The sequence below is a fragment of the Manacus candei genome, unplaced genomic scaffold, assembly GCF_025592945.1.
Source record: "Manacus candei isolate 608988 ecotype Guabito, Panama unplaced genomic scaffold, ASM2559294v1 h1tg000065l, whole genome shotgun sequence".
Lineage (NCBI taxonomy): Eukaryota > Metazoa > Chordata > Aves > Passeriformes > Pipridae > Manacus > Manacus candei.
In genome coordinates, this window is record NW_026138113.1 from 7,995,619 (window position 1) to 8,014,314 (window position 18,696).

Sequence of the window (18,696 nt, forward strand, 5' to 3'; positions counted from 1 at the left end):
CAAGGTGGGATAGAAAAAGGTGAGTGAACAGTTATAAATGATCAGAATTATGGAAACAGGAAATTTAGAAAGAAACAACAAGTCTTTATTTTTGAGTCTTTAAATTATTAGAAACAGGTCTGTTATTAAAGAAGGTCCCATTAGCCTCTCCTGAACTCTGAATTCTTGACTAGTTTAGGTGAGGACAGAAGAGTCATATACAATTTCTTTGAAGAAAGGCCAGGTGCTGAGATACAGCAACAATATTTTGGCAGGAAAATGGCAAATCAAATCCAACTGTCCAAGAGGACTGGATATGAGCAGAGCTGAACAAATCTTTGTGTGTACACACATCACTCAGGTGCTTTGCATTACACAGAGAGCTCTCCACTTCATCAGTTTTCAGATGTTCTGCTCTGCACTCTGCATTGATGTATATTTTTCACATACATATCATAGCCAGCTCAGTCTTTTGTCCTGCTCCCAGAGCCTCTGTGACTCTCCAGGGATATTGCCTAAATCACTTTCAAGTGTCCAGTCTCCTGTGAGGGTGTGAGATAGTCCTCTTTGTTTTATTAGCAGCCTCAGAAAGCAACCCTGCAAAAGAACCTGCACAGCACAGTGGAGCATCTCAAATGGCAAAACCAGGGAATGGAGCAGGCAGAGCAGTGACTCCTCCAGGAAATTATTTTTCATGCTCCTGGGCATCAGTTTTAGTAGATCCTTTTGGTCTCATTTCTGTACCTGGACATCCAGAGTGACCCTCTCAAGGGCAGGTGCAGTGGTAGAATTCACAGGCAAAACAGGCAAAAAGAGAGGCGTGTGTTTTTCCTTACAGCTAGTTAGGGGAAAATAAAAACATGGAGGCACAAGTATTATTTGGACTTGATAAAAACAACTCAAAGCAACAACACTGGAAGTCCAGTCCAGCTTTTCTTCTGGTGTCTGTACCACACAACCTGGGCTGTGCTGGGACTCTCGTGTCCCCTGGCTCCAGCCCCAGCTGCTCTCCACTGCCCTGCCATCACCTCTGCCTGGCTGTGGGACCCTCTGTGGCTCTGTGTGCCCTGGCTTCTGTGGGCATGGCCATGCTGGAGACTGTGGAGTCGGGGAAGATGGAGGAAAGCCCATGGGCTGCTACAGCTTGAATGAATAGCTGGTGTTTGTGGTAAGGGTACAACAAACCACTGGGCATAAATCATGGTTCTCCAGACACACACAGCCATGGCAGTTCATGAGAGCTCTAGGCTTATTATTTAAAAAAGAGCCTGTTATATATCCCCTGGGAGGGTGTCCCTGGGGATGGGTGGGAGCAGGAGGCAAGGGCCATGCTGGCTGTGCCACCACGGTGTCCCTGTGTGCTGTGAGCAGGGCAATGTGTTTTGGGATGGCTGTGGGTGAGCTCTGCTCTGTCTCTGGCCATGTTTCCTGGCTGAGTAAGAAGAAATGCTTACCCAAAAAATTATTCTGGAGTCTTATCTCAGAGATAAGATCTCACCATCTCTTTTAAATAGCTCCTGAAGAGTTCTGACAGACTGAGAACAGGCTCAATGTGAATTTGCTACAAGAGCTAGGTCAGTGCTAGTGCACTTTAAAGTTGAAGTTCAGCTATTCTTTTGGATATTTTTCCCAGCACTTTCTCCTCTTGATCAATCATAATTCTTAGTGATTACAGCTGGAGAAGTAGACCTGCTGTACCAATCCCACATAAATTTAAATGTTAAAGTTTAAGTCATGGAGCAGCAGTTGTCTCCTGATCTTCTACACTGTGCTTGTACTGAGACTTACTGCAGCTTTTACTCTTGCTCTTTTGGAGGATATCTGAGCCCCTGTTGTGCTGAATGGAAGATGGTCACAGAAGTATGTCCTGCACAGGTTTATAAATGCTGTGTCTTTATTCTGTAAGCAGAATTTGCTAGATTCCACTAGGTGGATCTATTGAGAACATTGTTCACTATTTAATGTAAAAAGTGTCTTTCACTTTAGGGAAAAAAAAAAAAAAAAGAAGTCTTTCTTTATTACCACTTTGCTCAGCTTATGTTCTGTAGAAACACAAAGGTGACCACTTTTGTCCATAGAAAGCTCTAAAGCCATGTATCAGTCTGTCAGTCCATAATACCTTGAAGGACTTTCTCTCTTCATTCCAGTTTTGCCCTTATTTTGCAAAGGAAAAGGGTCAGCACTGCCAGTGCTGTGAGAGGGAGGTGCACCTCCACAGTGACCCAACTTCAGATGCTGCTTCCATTGCACATCTTCCTGTTGTGGGAAGATATGTCCTGTTTTGTACTCTCTTTGGGGTCCTTTTTTGGTGGCTGTGTTTTGATGAATTGTTGCAATGACTTTATCACAAGAAGTGGCCAACACAGTCTCCTGGCCTTAGTATATGCTTTTAGTTGACCCGTGCTTTTAGCTGTCTGTGCTGTCAGGCTCAATGATAGATGACTACTGCACTGAAGATGTAGATTTATCTCCTGAAAAAAAAACCGTATTTTTTACAATTTCTGATACCTCTACCCTGTGATGATGGCATATACAATTTTTGCTAATCAAGTCTATAAAGAGATACTTATTTTGGTCATGGTCCCTGCAAAATAGGTTGTTCTCAAATGGGTTCTGCCTCTGGTCTGTTTTTGAAAGCTGGGACCTCTGAGTCCCTTTTCCAGGAAGTTTCTTACAGTCTGTACAGCTGGGAAAACCTCCATCCACCTTGTCAGTTTGCTGGGGTTCTGCCCAGGAAAACCCCATGTTTGTAACAGGCATTTTGAGGTTTTCCCTTTTTCCTGCAGAAGTGTTTTATTTATGTCTTCTTGAACCATGCTTCAGCAACCTTCTTGCTGGATGACTTGTGTTTTCACTGGCTCAGACTGCCATGTAGATCACACCACCTGTTCCAGAGTTTGCTGAAACATTCACTGCAAGTTTTCTGAAATTCCTTATTTAAAGTCACCGCTGTTGGATGATTTCTTTTATATGCCTTTCCTTATCAATATTAAAGACACGATGTTCTGCTCTTCCTTGGAGAAGAGACCCCCTCCTAAAGGCATTAAGCTTTCAATGGGCTTCTGCATCTTTCTTAAAAGAATGCCCAGTTACTTATCACTTCTCTTTAGGAAGGAAATGCTGATCACACTTTTTAAGAACAAAGGCAGGATTATTCCTCGGTCCTTCCTTATAAAGCAAACAACTTATAAATATTTAAATATATAAAGCTAATGTTCTCCCCACCCATTGTGTAAATTACTGTATTGACCAGTTGTCTTTTGCTACCTTCCTGTGTAAAGCCTCATAAAATATTCCTCCGACCTGGGCTTTTGTTGGACTTGCCAAACTTGGGAGATTTGGGATATTCTTCTCTGTTATTTATCTCTGCCTGAAATGAGATCTTCTGGAAGGCTGTCATTCCACAAAGGTAGAAATCATGGGGAAGGGTAATGTTGCCTGGCTAAAGAACTCAGCTTTCATTTCCTCTCTTCCTGCTTTTTGAAGTTTGACAAGTCTGTGGCTGATAGGTTCCCCTCCCTGAGAAGGTGCCCACTATGCTCCAAGACAGTGCAAGTGCCTTTCAGAATAAGGCACACAATGTACATCTCTTCTGCTCTTTCCCTCTGTAGTTTCTGCCTAGTTTTAAAGAGGCAGTATAGTCCTGCCTTCTCATGGAGGAGGTACAGAAGGGAATAAAATCAATCAAAGAATTTGGAGAGGTAGCTGGAGACAGCTGAGGGGATGTAAAGGCTTTGAAGAGAAAAGACCTTTCCTGGGATGCAAGAAAAGAAGAAAGGAACAGCACTGAAAATATAGGGAGAAATAGGAAGGAATACTGGAGGGAACTGTGGAAGTGTTGATGGTGTCTGGGAATATGATGAATTCTGAAAGAGGCTTGAGCAAAGTCTCCCTGAGCTCACAACTGAGACCTTCTGAACCTCATCTATCCAGTATTCATTGCTTTGGTGTTGGAGCTCATTTTTTTTGGATCAATAAAATTTGGAGGTCTCTTGGCTTTAGGATGTACTCAGCTCATGGATCTGCGTTATCTCTTCATTATCCATTTTGGGAAGGCATGGTCACCCCAGCCCAAAGAATCATGTCTGTGAGGGCCTGGGGAAGAGAGTTTTGATCAGTCTTGTTAACAGCATCCTCCCCTGACACCACCATTGCCTGCATGTAGTAGCCCACTCTTCCAGATTTTGAGAAGGCTTTGGTTGACATTTTCTTCCTGTAGAGTTGAGCTGGATGATCACCTGCACCATCCAACTGACTACAAAAAAAAAAAATAGTAAATTTGATAGGTGATTCACTGGTGCTGGACCACAGCTCTGCCTTCATCTCAGTGAGGGTTTAGTACTTAATCCCAGTTTCCTAGGAGATGGTTCTTAATCTCTGTCCACTTGAAAGTTTCTGGAGGGAAATTCCTGTTCTCTCCAGAACAGAAAGAGGAGGAGAAAGACTTTAATTTCTGCAAAGATCCGAGTCAAAGCCCTCATGTTCATGCTTGTTTTCACTCAATCCGTTGTCTCTAAATGAGCATCATGCACTTACTCTAGAGGAAGAGGAAATCCCAGTTAGATGTCTCAAGCTCCTCTGCTGTCAGTTGCTGTTTCACCTATCTCTAGTCAATATTCTTATCTTTGTCTCAGGAAAAAGAACCATGGGCTTTTCCTGAGCTCTCATTTTTCTGTAACTCTTTGTGCAGTGCTCTGAAATCTCCTGTCTGTCACTGATTCCAGGTGCTTGATTTGGCCCCTGCCTCTGAAATGCCATCTCCTCCTATGTGGTTTGTATTATGTAGCCCTAGGTCATGGAAATTGTAAGGTGAAATTTGATATTTTTAAAGAAAGGTATAGCTCATTCTTTTATGAGACTGCTAATAATGTTCAGCCTTGACAGGGTTAAAAGGCAACATCCATTTCCCCATTATCTTGTTTAAAAAGTGCCTTTTTTAAAGTCCATATGGCGACTTCCTTTCGACCTGCTTTCCCATCCTCGTCTCTTTGTCAGGGCTGTCACTTATAAAGAATCACTTGACTTACAATAACAAGTTCAAAAGAAGACAGAATATAATCAGTTGATCCACGAAGAATTGAAATAAAGAACACCCCCACTGCTCCAGTTATCATTCCCATAGAGATAGTGATATTATTGATGTGATTGCTATGCTAATTTCTATAGAAAAAACTTGTATTTTGGAATTTGTTCAAAGAGAATTTCAGACACATCAAATTGGAAAATGCAGAGTGAATTCCTAAACTTTTTCGTATAGGCATGGGAATCTTTTTTCTTTCTTTCTCTCTCTCTTTTTTTTTTTTTTTTTTTTTTAACATTGAATAGCTCTGAACAACTATTTATAAACTTCACTTCAAATATCAATTCCAAAAATGTCGCTAATTTTTCAGTTATTATGAAAGTTAATTCACTGTAGTTCCAGAAAAAAAAAAAGTCCTATTGTATCTTTAGGGTTATTAATATAACCCCCATAACCTGCAGAAGTGGGATTGGACCACAGACTCCAGAAACAGAGGCTAGGGATTATAAAAGATGGGCACATTAAAGTCCAGTGTTTAGGAAGAGCTAATTAATCTATACTCCTTCCTCTGCAATTCCATAGTCCCTCTGGGAATTGCCACAAACATAAACTTTTTTTTTTTTCTCTCATGGACTCCTATTTTAACTAGAAGGTTTCAGCTTGTGATGTTATGCTTTTTATGTAGTAAACTGATTTAAAATGTATGCCAGTCATCTTCAGGGAACTCATTTCAGTCAAGATGAAACTAGTCTTACCTGAATCAATGTTTTAAGTGTCCCTGTGGCTCGGCATTTTGAATAATCAATCTGTCTCCATCGCTTCTTAATCATGCGCATCACAGTCTTTTTTATTTGTCAACCCTTTCGGATCCTGGCTTTTTGTTATTAACATGCCCCTAATGTCACATGCAAGCCTTTTCTTTAAAACAAGCTGCTCATTGGTGTATTTTGATACTTTTTATTATTACTAAATCTTTTTTCCCATAATTACACCACAATCATTATATAATCCCATAACAAAGAGTCTATTGAGGCACCATGCTTTTGTCAACTATGGGACACAGAATCCATAATTGCATTATTCAGCTTCCCCCCCCCCTTCTGCTTTGTAGAAACACAACCTATTTCACCAGTCACATTTGCACCTTGTTTGCTTGGTTATATATTATTTACTAAATCGTTGCCCTGCGGATAAACCGTGTAAAGTTGCTTTAAAAAAGTTATTTGTTTGATAATTAAGTCCTGAAAACCCATCGTTTAATGATTATTCCGAACCCATAAGGCAGAGAACCTCCATGACGTTTTTCTCTAAGTTTAATTACCGTATGCTAATTTCCTTGCCTACTACGTGATTAATTAAAATCATATTTTCATAATCATTTGGCACTAGTATTGTTTTAGAATTATCATGATCCCCTAAATAGTGTATGTAAATAAAGTCGGCTCTAATGGAAAGAATCAAAATGCAACGCTGAGGACCTTTATGTGTTTGTATGCATGCGATTGGCAACATAACTGGCTTATTTACATTAAATACGCCACAAGGTTACAGTGCAGATCAACGTCACTTTATCGCTGATTACTTCTCTTAAACGCCGGAGCGGTGACTGATGCTCCGGTCCCCCTGTCCGCCAAGGTTTCCCCGGGAGTTTTTTTTTCGGTTTTTTTTTTTTTTTTTTTTTTTTAGGAGAAACAGACTTTGCATAGTTTCGGGAGCAGGTAAGAAGGGCGCTTTGTGGAGCCCGGCGCTGCCCCCGGGGGCTCGGCGGGGTTTGCGGGGCGCGGGCAGGGGCGGCGGGGCGCGGGCGCGGGGGCTGCGCGGGGCGCGGGGGCTGCGCGGGGCGCGGGCAGCGGCGCTGGCCGGGGGGCTGCGGAGCGGCGCGGGCTCCTCGGGGTGTTTACACGCGCTCAAGGTCACGACCAAGCTGCGCCGTGTTAAATGGTTTCTTAGTTGCTAGACAGGGAGAAAAAATGGACGATCACAGACCATTCTTTGTAGATTATTATATCAAGGGTTCAGCTTTTGGCTCATCAAAGCTAAATGCCGCAAGACCTATCTAGTTGCTGTGAATTATGCCAAGACGACAATGGAGTGCTTTTTTAATGGTACAATGCATTTCACCTACCAGATAGGGGGAGTCCACGCTGAGAGATGGGGATGTCTTGTGATGTTGGGTGATCAGTATCAATGAAGGGGGTTATTCTGAAAAGAGACAGATTAAAATAAAGCGCTCTTTGCTCGGGATGTGCTGGAAGCAGTTGGGAGGGCTACCCGGAGCGGGCGGCCGCGGCAGCCCCGCGCCGCACTTTTCCCCCTCCGCACAAGAAAATGATCAAGTCAATCATGTGGACATGCTTCATTATTCATTGAACACAATCTTTTACAACGCTCCGTTTACGTGCGGGAGTTTCTTCTACGCTTTGCTTTAAATTTTAAGGTAAGAAAGACAAAGGTAAAAAGGGGGTTTTTGAGGATCCGGGAGGCTCCCGTGAGCCATCAAAGAGGCTCCAAAGTCAGTCCGGAGTATGTTTTTGTTTTTTATTTCTTTTTAATCATCGCAATGGGGCCTGCGTTTTCCACCGTGATTAAAAAAATACAGTATAATTAAATATCCATAGCAGTGACGTTTGCAAGCAGGGCTGTCAGGGGAAAAGCAGAAAATAATGAAAGGAGCGGAGAAGCCATTGAATGGCGCTATAGAACTTAGCCTGAAGAAAACCCTACGTTTTTCCTCTTTCTCTCTCGTTTCTTTTAAAACCGTTACTTTACAAAAAAGGAGCGGGCGGGCGAAGCGAGGCGAGGGGAGGCGAGTGCCGGCGGCGGCCGCGGCGCTGCCCGGGGGCTGCCCGCCGCCGGCCCCAGCCCGCACCGACCCTGCCCTTAACTTGCCCAGAAACTTTTTGTTTTAAAGGGTTGCTGCGGAGCAAACTTTGCTGAAGTGACTTTAAACGCGCCCCCCCCTCCCTTTCCTCCCTCCCTCCCCCGTTAGGATCCCGGCTAATCGTAGTGTAATTTGTAAACTCCCCCCCCTCTTTTTCTTTTTTTTTTTTTTTTTAATCAAAGTTAGCTGATGCATACCATGTGTCAAACTTGTGAGATTCAAGTGCCTAAGAGACCTGCCATTTTGTGCTCTAATCGACCTCTTATGAATAGGAGCCGTGCATAATGCTGCGAGGAGCGTTGTGACATTCAAGTAGGCACTAAATGTCAGGCCAGGTCTCAGCCCTTTCGGGGGGGAGCGGAGAGCGCCCGGCGGCGCCGCGGGGAGCGAGGAGGCACCTGCCAGCCCGCCGCCGGGGCTTTTGTCAGCGCCCGGAGAAAGTAACAGGTTAAGGAGGAAACTTAAATGGCAATCCCCGGCGGGCAGGGGGGGGAGCATCACCTTCCCGGCGGCGCGCCGTGCGCGGAGGGCCGCGGGGGCGCCGCTGCCTGCGCGGGGCAGTGGCCCCGCTCCCCGGCGCGGGGGCTGCGGGAGGCGGGGGGGGCACCGGGCCGGCGGCGGGATTAGCGGGCGGGGTGGAAGGGGGAGGAAGGAGAGATTCTTTGATGCTGTGTAGGAAAGAATCCAGATTTTAATGCGCCCATCTGTTGCAGTTTTGCAAATAATTAATATATATGTGTGTGTGTGTGTGAGAGACAGAGAGAGAGGGGCTGGGGGGGGGGGGGAGCGCTGCCGCCTGTGTGTGAACTTCAACGCGAAAATAAAAAGGTCGCGAAGATTTACGCTGTTTATCGGAGGGGTCCGCGGCTCCCGCGGGGCGGCTCGCACGGGGCTCCATCCGAAAAGTTAGTTGCCGGCGTGCCCCGGCGCGGCGGCGGGGCCGGGGGCGCGGTGCGGGCGCGGGTGCGGGTTGCCCGGGGCGGGCAGGGAGGGCTCCGGCCGCCGCCTGCCTGCGCGGCGGGCATTGTTTCGGGGTGCGTGCGGCGGATGTGGCCGCGGCTGATACAGTGTCGAGGCGGGGACGTGATTTGTCAGATGGCTCCGTTCGCACTTGAGCCGGCGGTGCGGGGCTGTGCGGTGCGGGGCTGTGCGGTGCGGGGCTGTGCGGTGCGGGGCTGTGCGGGGCTGGGGCGGGCGCGGCTGCCCGGCCGCCCGCGGCGGGAGCGCTCTGCGGGGCTGTGCATTCCCCCGCCGCCCCCCGCCCCCCCGTGCAGTTTAAAATAAATCCAACAGGGGCCGTGTTTGCTGAGCTGATGTGCCCGGCTGATACAGATAGCGGCGGCGAGCCGCCCCGCTTCTGTGGAAAAAGACTATTTTAAGTGTCATAATTAAGTTTAGAAGCCTTGTTTGGGCTCATTCACTGCTCGAAATAAAAAGGACTGGCTGCTTTTAGACCCTTTCTGAAGGGGTTGGCTAAGCGCCTCTGCACGTTCGCTTGGAGAAGAATGTTTTCTTTTCTAGTTTAATATTAGAAACTATATTTTTACTTGTTTAAACCGGATTTGATTATTCCTGTGGAGATTTTTTTCTCTCCCCCCCTTCCTATCGCTCAAATCTTTGTTCATTGTTCATTGACTGTGGAAGGCTGCTTAAATGTACGGAGAGAGGGGGGAGGCCCCCTCGCTGGTTTGATGTTGAAATAGTAAACCTGAATGAGGAGGGTGGCTGGAAAAGTGGACATTGCAGCTTTAATTAACTTCAAGATGCTTCAGCGAGGACCAGAGCGTAGTAGTGACGTTGCCTCATAAATCTGTCCAGTACAGTGCGTTGCATTGAACTATTACAGTATCACCATCATATTGAATATTCACTACCTATCCGGGAGCAGATTTGCATAATTGGATCTTTTTTAAATGAAACTTGTTTGCAAAAAACCAAACAAAATCAAAAAAACAAAAGCCCAAGTGAAAACCGCGGCGATCTGCATGATTATAAAGGGTTCAAACATATCCGAAAAGTAAGTGACCTGCATAAGTACATCAATAGGTTAAGTGCAAATAAGATGAGAAGTGCTTCTGAAAGCTGTACATTCCCTATGTGGTCTCTTGGGTTATTTCTCAATAGCGGGATTTTTTTGTAGCCTCAGGGATTTTAGGTTTTCTGTCTGCTTTCATAACTTTTTCCCTCACAGTTGTTATACAAGGTGAGGCTTTTGTACTGTGCCTATGTACCTGTAGTGATATTTTTAAAGAAAATAGATTAGCAGTTTGTAATTCGTGCTGTTTGACTTGTATAATTATGGCTACTGTGGAAGGGAAATGTGTATTGCTGTTATATTTCTGGTCATCAAATAGATCATCACTAAATACTTCAGAATATTCAAAGATTGTTTGTGTATGTGTTTGTGTACGCTTAAAAATCGACTTAGTTAACTGAACTGTTACTTCTTAAATCAGAGAGGCAACTAGTTTTTTAATGTGTGTGTATTCCCTCCCCCCCATTTGATGGAGAATGAAGATTACTGAAGTAATTAAAAATACCAGAAATTTTAAGAGTGATTTCGCAGCTTCTATGTCAAACCCAACTTCTCCTAACCGAGTGTCTGGGTTACAGTATCACAGTTTTGGATCGGGCAGGTTTAGGAGTATTTTGTAAAATCAGATGCTGGTGTTTCGGATGCTGCGAGGACGAAGTTGTGGAGTGAAGGCAGCTGAAAGCTGGAAGTTGCCTCCTGGGGAAGGGGAGCAGCGGTCGGTGGGGCGAGCCGAGCAGAAGTGCAAAGTGTGCGTGCAGCCCAAGCCTTGCCCCGGCTCTCCCCCCTCGCCGAAGGCTGCTTTAGTTATGATGTCATTCTGATAGTGGAGAGCAAATGTCTCCTGATTCTACCATTAAACGCCTGGCTGATTTGCCTGATAATGATAGCATTGACGTCCTGCTCCTTGACAAATGCAAGCCCTATGAGCCCTATGAATTAACTTTTTTCCCATAGCTGAGAGCCAGCTAGCTTTACGACTCATGAATGTAGCAGCACTTCTTTGACAGATTACTTTGAACCTCCTCGTTTCTGCAACAAAACCCCTTCTCTAAACACCACTTCTGCTGGGCTCCTAGCAGACCCCTGGACAGTTTGGGCCTGATTTGCAGAGCTGCTGAGCATTCATCACTTCCACTGACTTCAGATGGAGTTGTGGGTGCTCAGCAGCTTTGAAAATCAGGCCCTGTGTTCAGTCAACAGATGATGCATTTTTTTTGGCTTGTTTGTTTTTGGTTTTGTTTTGGTTTTTTTGTTACTGTTTTTTAAGTTAGACAGCTAAAGAGGGCTCTATGATTTCTAGTCATTATAAAAATATTTGTAAATAGCTTGAGTTGTTTGTCCTAGTCTGTTCTGTTTTGCCCTTTCTGCTATCCTTTTTAAAATTTTATTTTCGATTAATCTTCTAGTGGATGTGCTGTTAATCTTCGGAAGAAAAGAATCATAAATGAGTTGTTTAAAGTTTTCAGAATGTTGTAGAAGAAAAATGTTTCCAGTTTGGTACCAAGTGCTTAGAGAATCGATTGCTGTTTCAGAACATGCACTAGAAGAGAGTCTCGGTGCAGTTGCTAAACCCTGCGATTGGGTGCACTTTCTCATGTCTGCTCTGTCTTCAGATTTTGCTCGTGACTTTGAATTTCTATTCCTCCAGGTAAACGAGATTTAATATGATGGGTTTTTTTAAAGTGCCAGTGACTTAAACTTTGTTTTCATTTGCTGTTACAATGATGACAATTAACAACTGCAGATGTAAGAAAGGTCAGCCTCTCTGTTACATGTGCAGGGAATGAACCTAAAACATTTGCAGGCTAAAGCTGTGTTTTGCAAATGAGTTCCTGAAGATACAAGTTGCTATGATGGAAACGCTGTATTAAAACACTTTTAATAAATTGACTATGACTTTATCAATTGTAAGGAAGAAAAAGGATTTGTTCTACGGGCTTTCTGACTTCTGAACATATTTGAGCTCTAATACTCAGCAAGTTGTCTGGCACTGTCTTCGTGTAGACTTTTATATAATGAGGAGGCTGATTGTCATATTTTTGTCCATGCCAGAGGCCAATAACCCAACCCATTCATTATCAGAAGAGAGTAGCCTGTAGGTTGCAACATCAGTACCACTGTTTTACTTGCAGCAATGAAGACAGTGCTGAGATCAGAAATTGTGATCTTCAGTACCGAAAGCTGACACATTAGGTTGTTTGCCCACCATGGAGCCTTAGGTGACCAAGGAGATTTGCATTTGAACACGTGTAGAAAATCCACTAGTCCATTAAAATGGGATGTGCTTATTCCTTGGGAAACACAAGTTTCATCAAGTGTAGGAAAATCAGTAGAAGCAATTTTTCCAAATGTTGATTTTTGCTTAAAGTTGACTTTGAATTGCACAGGTGTTTTTAGAGTGCCTTGACTTAAAAAAAAAAAAAAAAAGAAAAACATGGATTTATATAAACTTTATAAAAATGGAAACTAAAGCCATATATAGATTTATTTTTCAAGTTTGAACGTGCACAACTAAAGCTTTTTTAAAGTCATCTGATTTAGTGTGTTTTAATAGGATTCGTAAGTAAATTTATATTTTAATCTCTGAATTTCTCTAAGATATCTGAATGGATGTATATCAGCTCTTTAAAATGCTAAAAACAGTATAATCTTGAAAAACTATTTTTCTGTCCTCTCATTCACACCTTGCATTTCCAGAGTTGCAAGCAATTTGGATTCAGGGAAGGAGAGCACAGATGAAAAAATAGAATACATATTCTTTCTTTTATAGAAACATGCATAAAGTTATTCTGGCAACTGTAGATGGAAATCCAAATTTCTCTAGTGAAGACACTCCGGGCACAGATGTTCACAAAAGAGGAGAAAAGGATGAGCTACTGAAAGAAAATATGTAAAAGTAAAATAATTCTGATGCGTAACTGGATGATCTCAGGGTTATTGTACGGATGTGCTGTTCCAGCTTCCAGTTGTGTGGCTGAATATGGAGTATGAACTTCCTCTGACCAAGTCACTTGGTCAGAATCTGACCTTGGCTAGAAACAAGTGAAAATTGTAATGATCCGATGGGTGTTTGTTGCTTAGTGTGAAATAACCGAGTAGTGTCTGTCTGAGTCTGAGTGGATCACAATAACTGCTGTGACATTTTCACTCGTATTGGCAGGTTAAGTAATGAAGCCAAGCACTGAGAGATTTGAAGCATCTTTTCAGGGGCAGCAGAGATCCAGATCAGGAAAGAGGCAGGGGAGTAGGGTAGCGAGGGAGGATTTGGGTTGCCTCTGCCCAACTGCACCAATGCTGTGATTAAATATGCTCCCAGACGTAGGATTCTTCCAGTATTCTGAATTTGGCACCTTTCCCTTACATTTAAATTTGCTCTGATTTTCAGGTGCATCTTACTGGATAACCAGATGCATCAAAAAGGCAAAAGAATTGTAGAGGAGTAATTATAATGAGCATGGTTGTCTGTGTTTTTTAAAAATTGTAAGACGGGGCCTTGAAAGTATTTTGAAGTCACTGTTTTCTACAGGTCTTAATCTAAGTACTCCATGTGAGATCATTTTCTAAAGAAATGGGTTCCTTGGGTTAAGTTGAACTATATTAAAGACAAACAATTTTGTTATAATCTAACTGTCTTTTAAACACAGATGAAGAAAACAGAACTAAAATAGCCACAACTGCCTCAATATCTGATCTTTCCTCCATTGTGCTTTGCAGTGTTTGAGACTTGTATAACCAAAATCAGAGTTAGGTAATTCCTTACAAGTGTTTGTCATGTTATGGAAAAAGCAGCCCTGCCGATCCTGGTGGGACATGAACAGACAGATCTGCAGGTAGCAGTGCCTGATAATAATGGTGATGGCTTCACTCCTATGGGTGGGACAAGCAAGAGAGCCCTTCTTCAAACCAGCAGCTGGTTTTTGATGCATTAGTGTTAAACTGTCCAGCTGTAGCATCTTGGACTTCCAGAGGGAGTAAGTGCTTGCCAGGAGGGTGGGAGCTGGTGAAGATCAGGCAGGGGTAGCACAGTGCCAGGGAGAGGCTGCTTGGGGAAATTTGACTGTGTCTCAGTTTTGTGAACAAGAGAAGCAAGAGAGGGGGGAAAAAAAGGAAGAGTATGAGCTGACTTTTACCCCCATGACCTGTGTGGGGACGCAGGGGAGGTTGGCTGCAGGGGCTGCCTGTGGCCTGAACTCTGCCTTGGGGCAGTCCAGGATGTTCTGGGAGCCTTCCTTGCTGTCAGCCTTAAATGGGTCAGGGTATCGTGGTGCAAAGGGGCAGTCTTGATTCTTCCTTTTATAATAAGCCTGTTTCAGCCTTTATGTGAATTTTGTTATAGTTTTTTTACGTTGCATTTTTTTTTTCCTATGTGATAAGCGCTGTTAGAAACTTTGCCTCCTTTTTTATGCCTTTGGGATATTCTGCCACAGTCACTGTGGTTCTTTGTGATGAGATGCCCTGTTGAGCTCATCAGTGCTACAAAGGGGTTGCTATCAAGTACCACAGTCTACTCGGTCACAACAGGGCTATGTGCAGTGCTTCCTTCGTAGTCCTGGCCCCTGCTGATCTGGGAATTAGCCCTGGTAACCCGTGTGGTAGCACTGTGATGGCTGCCAGCCTGGCCTTACATTTATTTTTCTAAATGATAGCATACAGTATTAACGTTGTTTTATTTCACTCTCCTAAGTTGGTCTCCACAGATTTGTGCAGACCTTGTCACCATCAGTCTTGCCACTGGAATACCAGTGGTAGATACAGATAGATGTAGATAGGTCTCTTTAACCTAAAATTTAGAAAAAAAAAATGGGTAAATAGGAAAATCAGGCAGAATAACTTAATGCAAAAGACATATGGTATAAATTATCAGCAAGGAAAGGATAAATGAGTTCAAGGGAAGCCTGGGTTTGTTTCTTGAAAAAGAGCATGTGAGAGCTAGGGTGAAGAAAGCAAGGAGGTGTAAAGTCAGGTTTCTATTAAGGAAGGCTAACATGGTGGGCTGGATGTTTGTTTCCTAGAATTTCTTCTGATAGCTCTGTATGGATGGGTTACATTTTAGTTTCATATATGTTTCCTAACACTGACTCTCTAGATCTGCACGTGTGTTTCTTCAGTGGTCCACAGAAATAATAAAACCTAGGGCAGTGCAACATTTTGGTTTTGATAACAGTTTTACTCAAGGGAGTGATGTGACAGTGAAGTGTTGATCGAGTGAATTAGGGAAAAATCTTGCCTTCTGTGGCATTAGTTTATAATTGACAGGAGGAGTAGAAACTGCCTTCTACTCGAGTGGCCAAGGATTTTTGATAGGTGTGTGCCCTGGTTCAGCCATATCAGTGCTGGAACAGTTTTGAAAAAAACCCATATGCAGACATACATTTTTTTTTTCTTTTATTTCTCGAGGGCTTGCATGAATGTTAGAGGTTCCAGTCCATACGAAGAATTCTGAGTTTTCTGAATGTTGAGGGTTGACTCGATGTTGGAAAGCAGCACTAGTTTTGAAACTGGTGCTCCAAGTAGCTTTTACCTTTGTTTTGTTGGAATATATGCCACATTTTTGTGGAAAATTATGAATCTCTCTTCTCAGAGGAAAGTGCAGAAAGTTTAGCAAAATTTTTTTGATTTTGATGAGATTTCTAGGATCTAGTTCTGCTTCTCTTATTTGGGTAGGACTGAGCCAGTAGATAAAACTTCTTTACCTGATGAATCTCATGTGATTCCTAGTTCCACTGTAAGTATAGTGTGCAACTCCACTGTTTTGTGATTAAACTTTGCCTCATTTCATTATTTCAAGTACAAAAAGGAATCCAACCTTTTGAGTTAAAAAAATGTAAAGATTATAGGCTACCTAAAACAGAAACATGCAATAAAATGACTATTTATTACCTTTTTAAGGTAGCTGCTCTTCATTGATTCATTGAGATTTTGCCATATGAGTGTAATTCCTCTAGGGTTAATAAAATAACTAGTAGAAGTTAACCCTGTATCCATATTAGTACCATAATACAAACAAAAAAAAACCCTCTCCTGTTTTAACTACTCCCTTCTTTGAATTTTACTGTACTATTTCTCTTAAAATACCTCAGATATTTTAAAATACTCTTCACTGTTTTAAAGATCAAATGTTCAAGCATTTTTTTTTAAACTTGAACACACAAAGCTATATGCATGTGTCTGCAATAAATAGGCATGCTACGAGATAAATGAGCAATAGGAAATCCACAACCACTTCTGGATTAGAATTTCAATCTTTTGCCTGTTTGGTAGTATCTTTGGCATGCTAAAGGCTTTCCAAATATAGAAGTATAGTTTCTGGCCAGAACTAGCTGCCATTTTCTTATTGCAGTTGAAAAATGCCAGTTCATTAGTTTGCATCAACATGCTGCATCTTTGAAGGATTTCTCAGGTCCACAATTGAATTTCTGCTCAAAATGAAAGAGTTGCATCTCTGCACTTCATTATGGACTGGTGATTATGGAATGCACCTGGGTCACTGGAGAGCTGAATTCAGATCGTTCCTCTCTATCTGATTTGAATCAGCTTCTTCAAATCAAGTTTCTCACATCCCAGGTGAGTGCTCTAAAAACACACTTTGGTTCTTCTTTTCAAGTTCCTGCTTCAGGTTTTTCCAATTTAAATAATCAGTTAATTATTCAGTGGGTCAGAAGAGAACTGACTCTTGGCTTGGGCACTCCAGTGTGATGTGAGAGACTGGGCCTAACTGGTTTCTGTTGCAGTCTTGCAGCCTGCGTTCCTGGTAAGAACATTCATGTTCTTTGTGCTGTCTTGTTGGCTCTTCCTTTTGAAAAGTTGCAGGAGGTATCAGGTTAGTCCCAGAGGGGAATAGAAGGAAATTCTAAAATCTTCAAAGTATTTGTGATATGGAAAAACTGTTTCTTACTCAGCTCTGTACCTTTCTCAAAAAGTTCACAATCCAGCTATTATAAAAGTCAGTTGATGACGAGGTGCATCTTTATAATTCAAACAGTTTTCATCTCAAAATGGAGTTTTGTTGCCATTGTTTTGTTCAGTGGATATAATGTCTGTACAGAACCAAATAACTGATTCTTAATCCCCCTGTGCATCAAGTGTGTAGCTGTAGGAGATGTAATGGGTGCAGTGTTACCCCTTTCTGCTGTTAGTGCCATGGACCTGTGCACAGGTGGAACTTGCTGTGGATGAAACCCTGTCTGTGGTAATGTGAGGTGGAAAGAAAGGCCACGCAAATGCCTGAGGTTTGCAAGGGATACTGTGCTGTTAGTGTTCCTTCTCTCAGGAAGAACCTCATGGGTGGTGTAGAAGACCTGTGAAACTGGTGGGTTTCTTTGTCAGGATCTCTTAAAAAGGAGAGAAACATCTTAATCTGTAGAAGGGAATCCACAGAGGGAAGAAGCCCCTATTTCCTTAGAGATAGAAATATGCATTTTGATAGCTTCTGTTTCCTCTGTCTTTCATTCTTAACTTCTCTGGCAGCACAACTCTGGCAGAACCCATGCTGTATTGGTTGGTTCCCCTTCTGGCTGCTCTGCAACAGTGATGGATGGGAGCCAAGGGAATAAATATAGCTCTGAGTTCCAGTAGTAACCCCCTGCCAGACTTCTACACAGAAACCTGGGAGGTCACAAGGGGAGAGGGAATGGGTGATACAGAGTTTGGGCAGGCTCGGATGTGACTCCTCCAGCAGAGAGAGTGTTTCTCTGGTCCCCAAGGAAGGGGAAAGGTGCTGCAGGAACCCACTCGTGCCTTTGTTTCTGTGCAGAACCGAAGGGATCTGTAGATCTATTTCAAAAGCATTACCATTGGCTGTGCAGTTTCCATGTGAGTTTATTAAATGTGAGCGTTTTTTTATATATAAAAATAACTTCACCATTTTGTTATTTCCTTTTACGTATTTCACTCCGGTTGGAAAAATGAAATCAATCTCGTCAGCTTCTCATCAGTTTCTCTTTGGCTGTCATGCAGTTGCACAACGCTGCAGTGCTTGGCTGGCAAAAATGTTTACAACGAAAAATTGTTTTCAATGGGATTAAAAAAAGAATCACGGAAACACTTTTATTGGTCTTCAGTTTTTGTGCAACTTTGATTTTTACAAGACCTAAACTACATCGGTGGTGCTGCTGCAATTGGATCTTAAAATTATACTGTGTTTTTATCTATACTTGCAAGGTATACACAAGATGTTGCTACTACCCTGTTACATAGTACAAAAAATTCTAGCCTAAATATTCCTTAGCAGCTGCTTCAAAGTCTGTGGAAATCATGAGCACTCTACAGTTGACTCTCAAAGGTTTGAGGTCAGACCTTTAACCTGTGTGTAAATACCTGCTGTAAGTTGGGTTTAACAATCTTAATTATTTAGAACTGCTTTGAGTTGATCTCTGATCTAGTAATACTGTGAGATTCCTACAGCTGAGGTGAATCTGGGGATATGCCTGCAACCCTTCAATACTGCTGCTGATGCCTGTAGAGACCTTACACATGAAGAATGTAAAAAATAAGATCCTTGGTAGTTTAACTGTAATAAAATCCTAGGAGTAAAATATTGGCTGACAGTTACCCTTTGCATCAAAACTCTTAAATTCTTTTAAAAAAGGCGCTCGTGATAAGTGTAGAGTTAGTTTGGATTTTAATTTATTTTGTTTTACAGTTTAAGTGGCAAAAGGCTCTTCTGGGGATGGCCTAAATTTGTGGCTATTGACAACTGCTTTATAAATGTATGGGCTCGGGCAGTCTGAGGAGGCACTGCAGCTCTCCAGGGCTTCTGCCACTAATAACAGAGGGATGTTA

At 42.8% G+C, this 18,696-nt stretch overlaps 1 protein-coding gene across 8 annotated transcripts in view; it reads left to right on the forward strand.

Annotated features, from left to right (window-relative positions):
- The first annotated feature begins 7,144 nt into the window (after positions 1 to 7,144).
- The window catches only part of ZNF536 (zinc finger protein 536), a 345,963-nt gene continuing 334,411 nt past the window's right edge, over positions 7,145 to 18,696 (forward strand). For 5 of the 8 annotated variants that reach the window (XM_051805694.1, XM_051805698.1, XM_051805695.1 and 2 more), the window contains exon 1: positions 7,145 to 7,436. The gene's annotated coding sequence lies outside the window, so the exon portion shown is untranslated. Of the gene's footprint in view, positions 7,437 to 8,684; positions 8,786 to 9,588; positions 9,898 to 18,696 lie in introns of those variants that run through there. The other 3 variants (XM_051805699.1, XM_051805696.1, XM_051805697.1) reach the window with 3 other exon arrangements.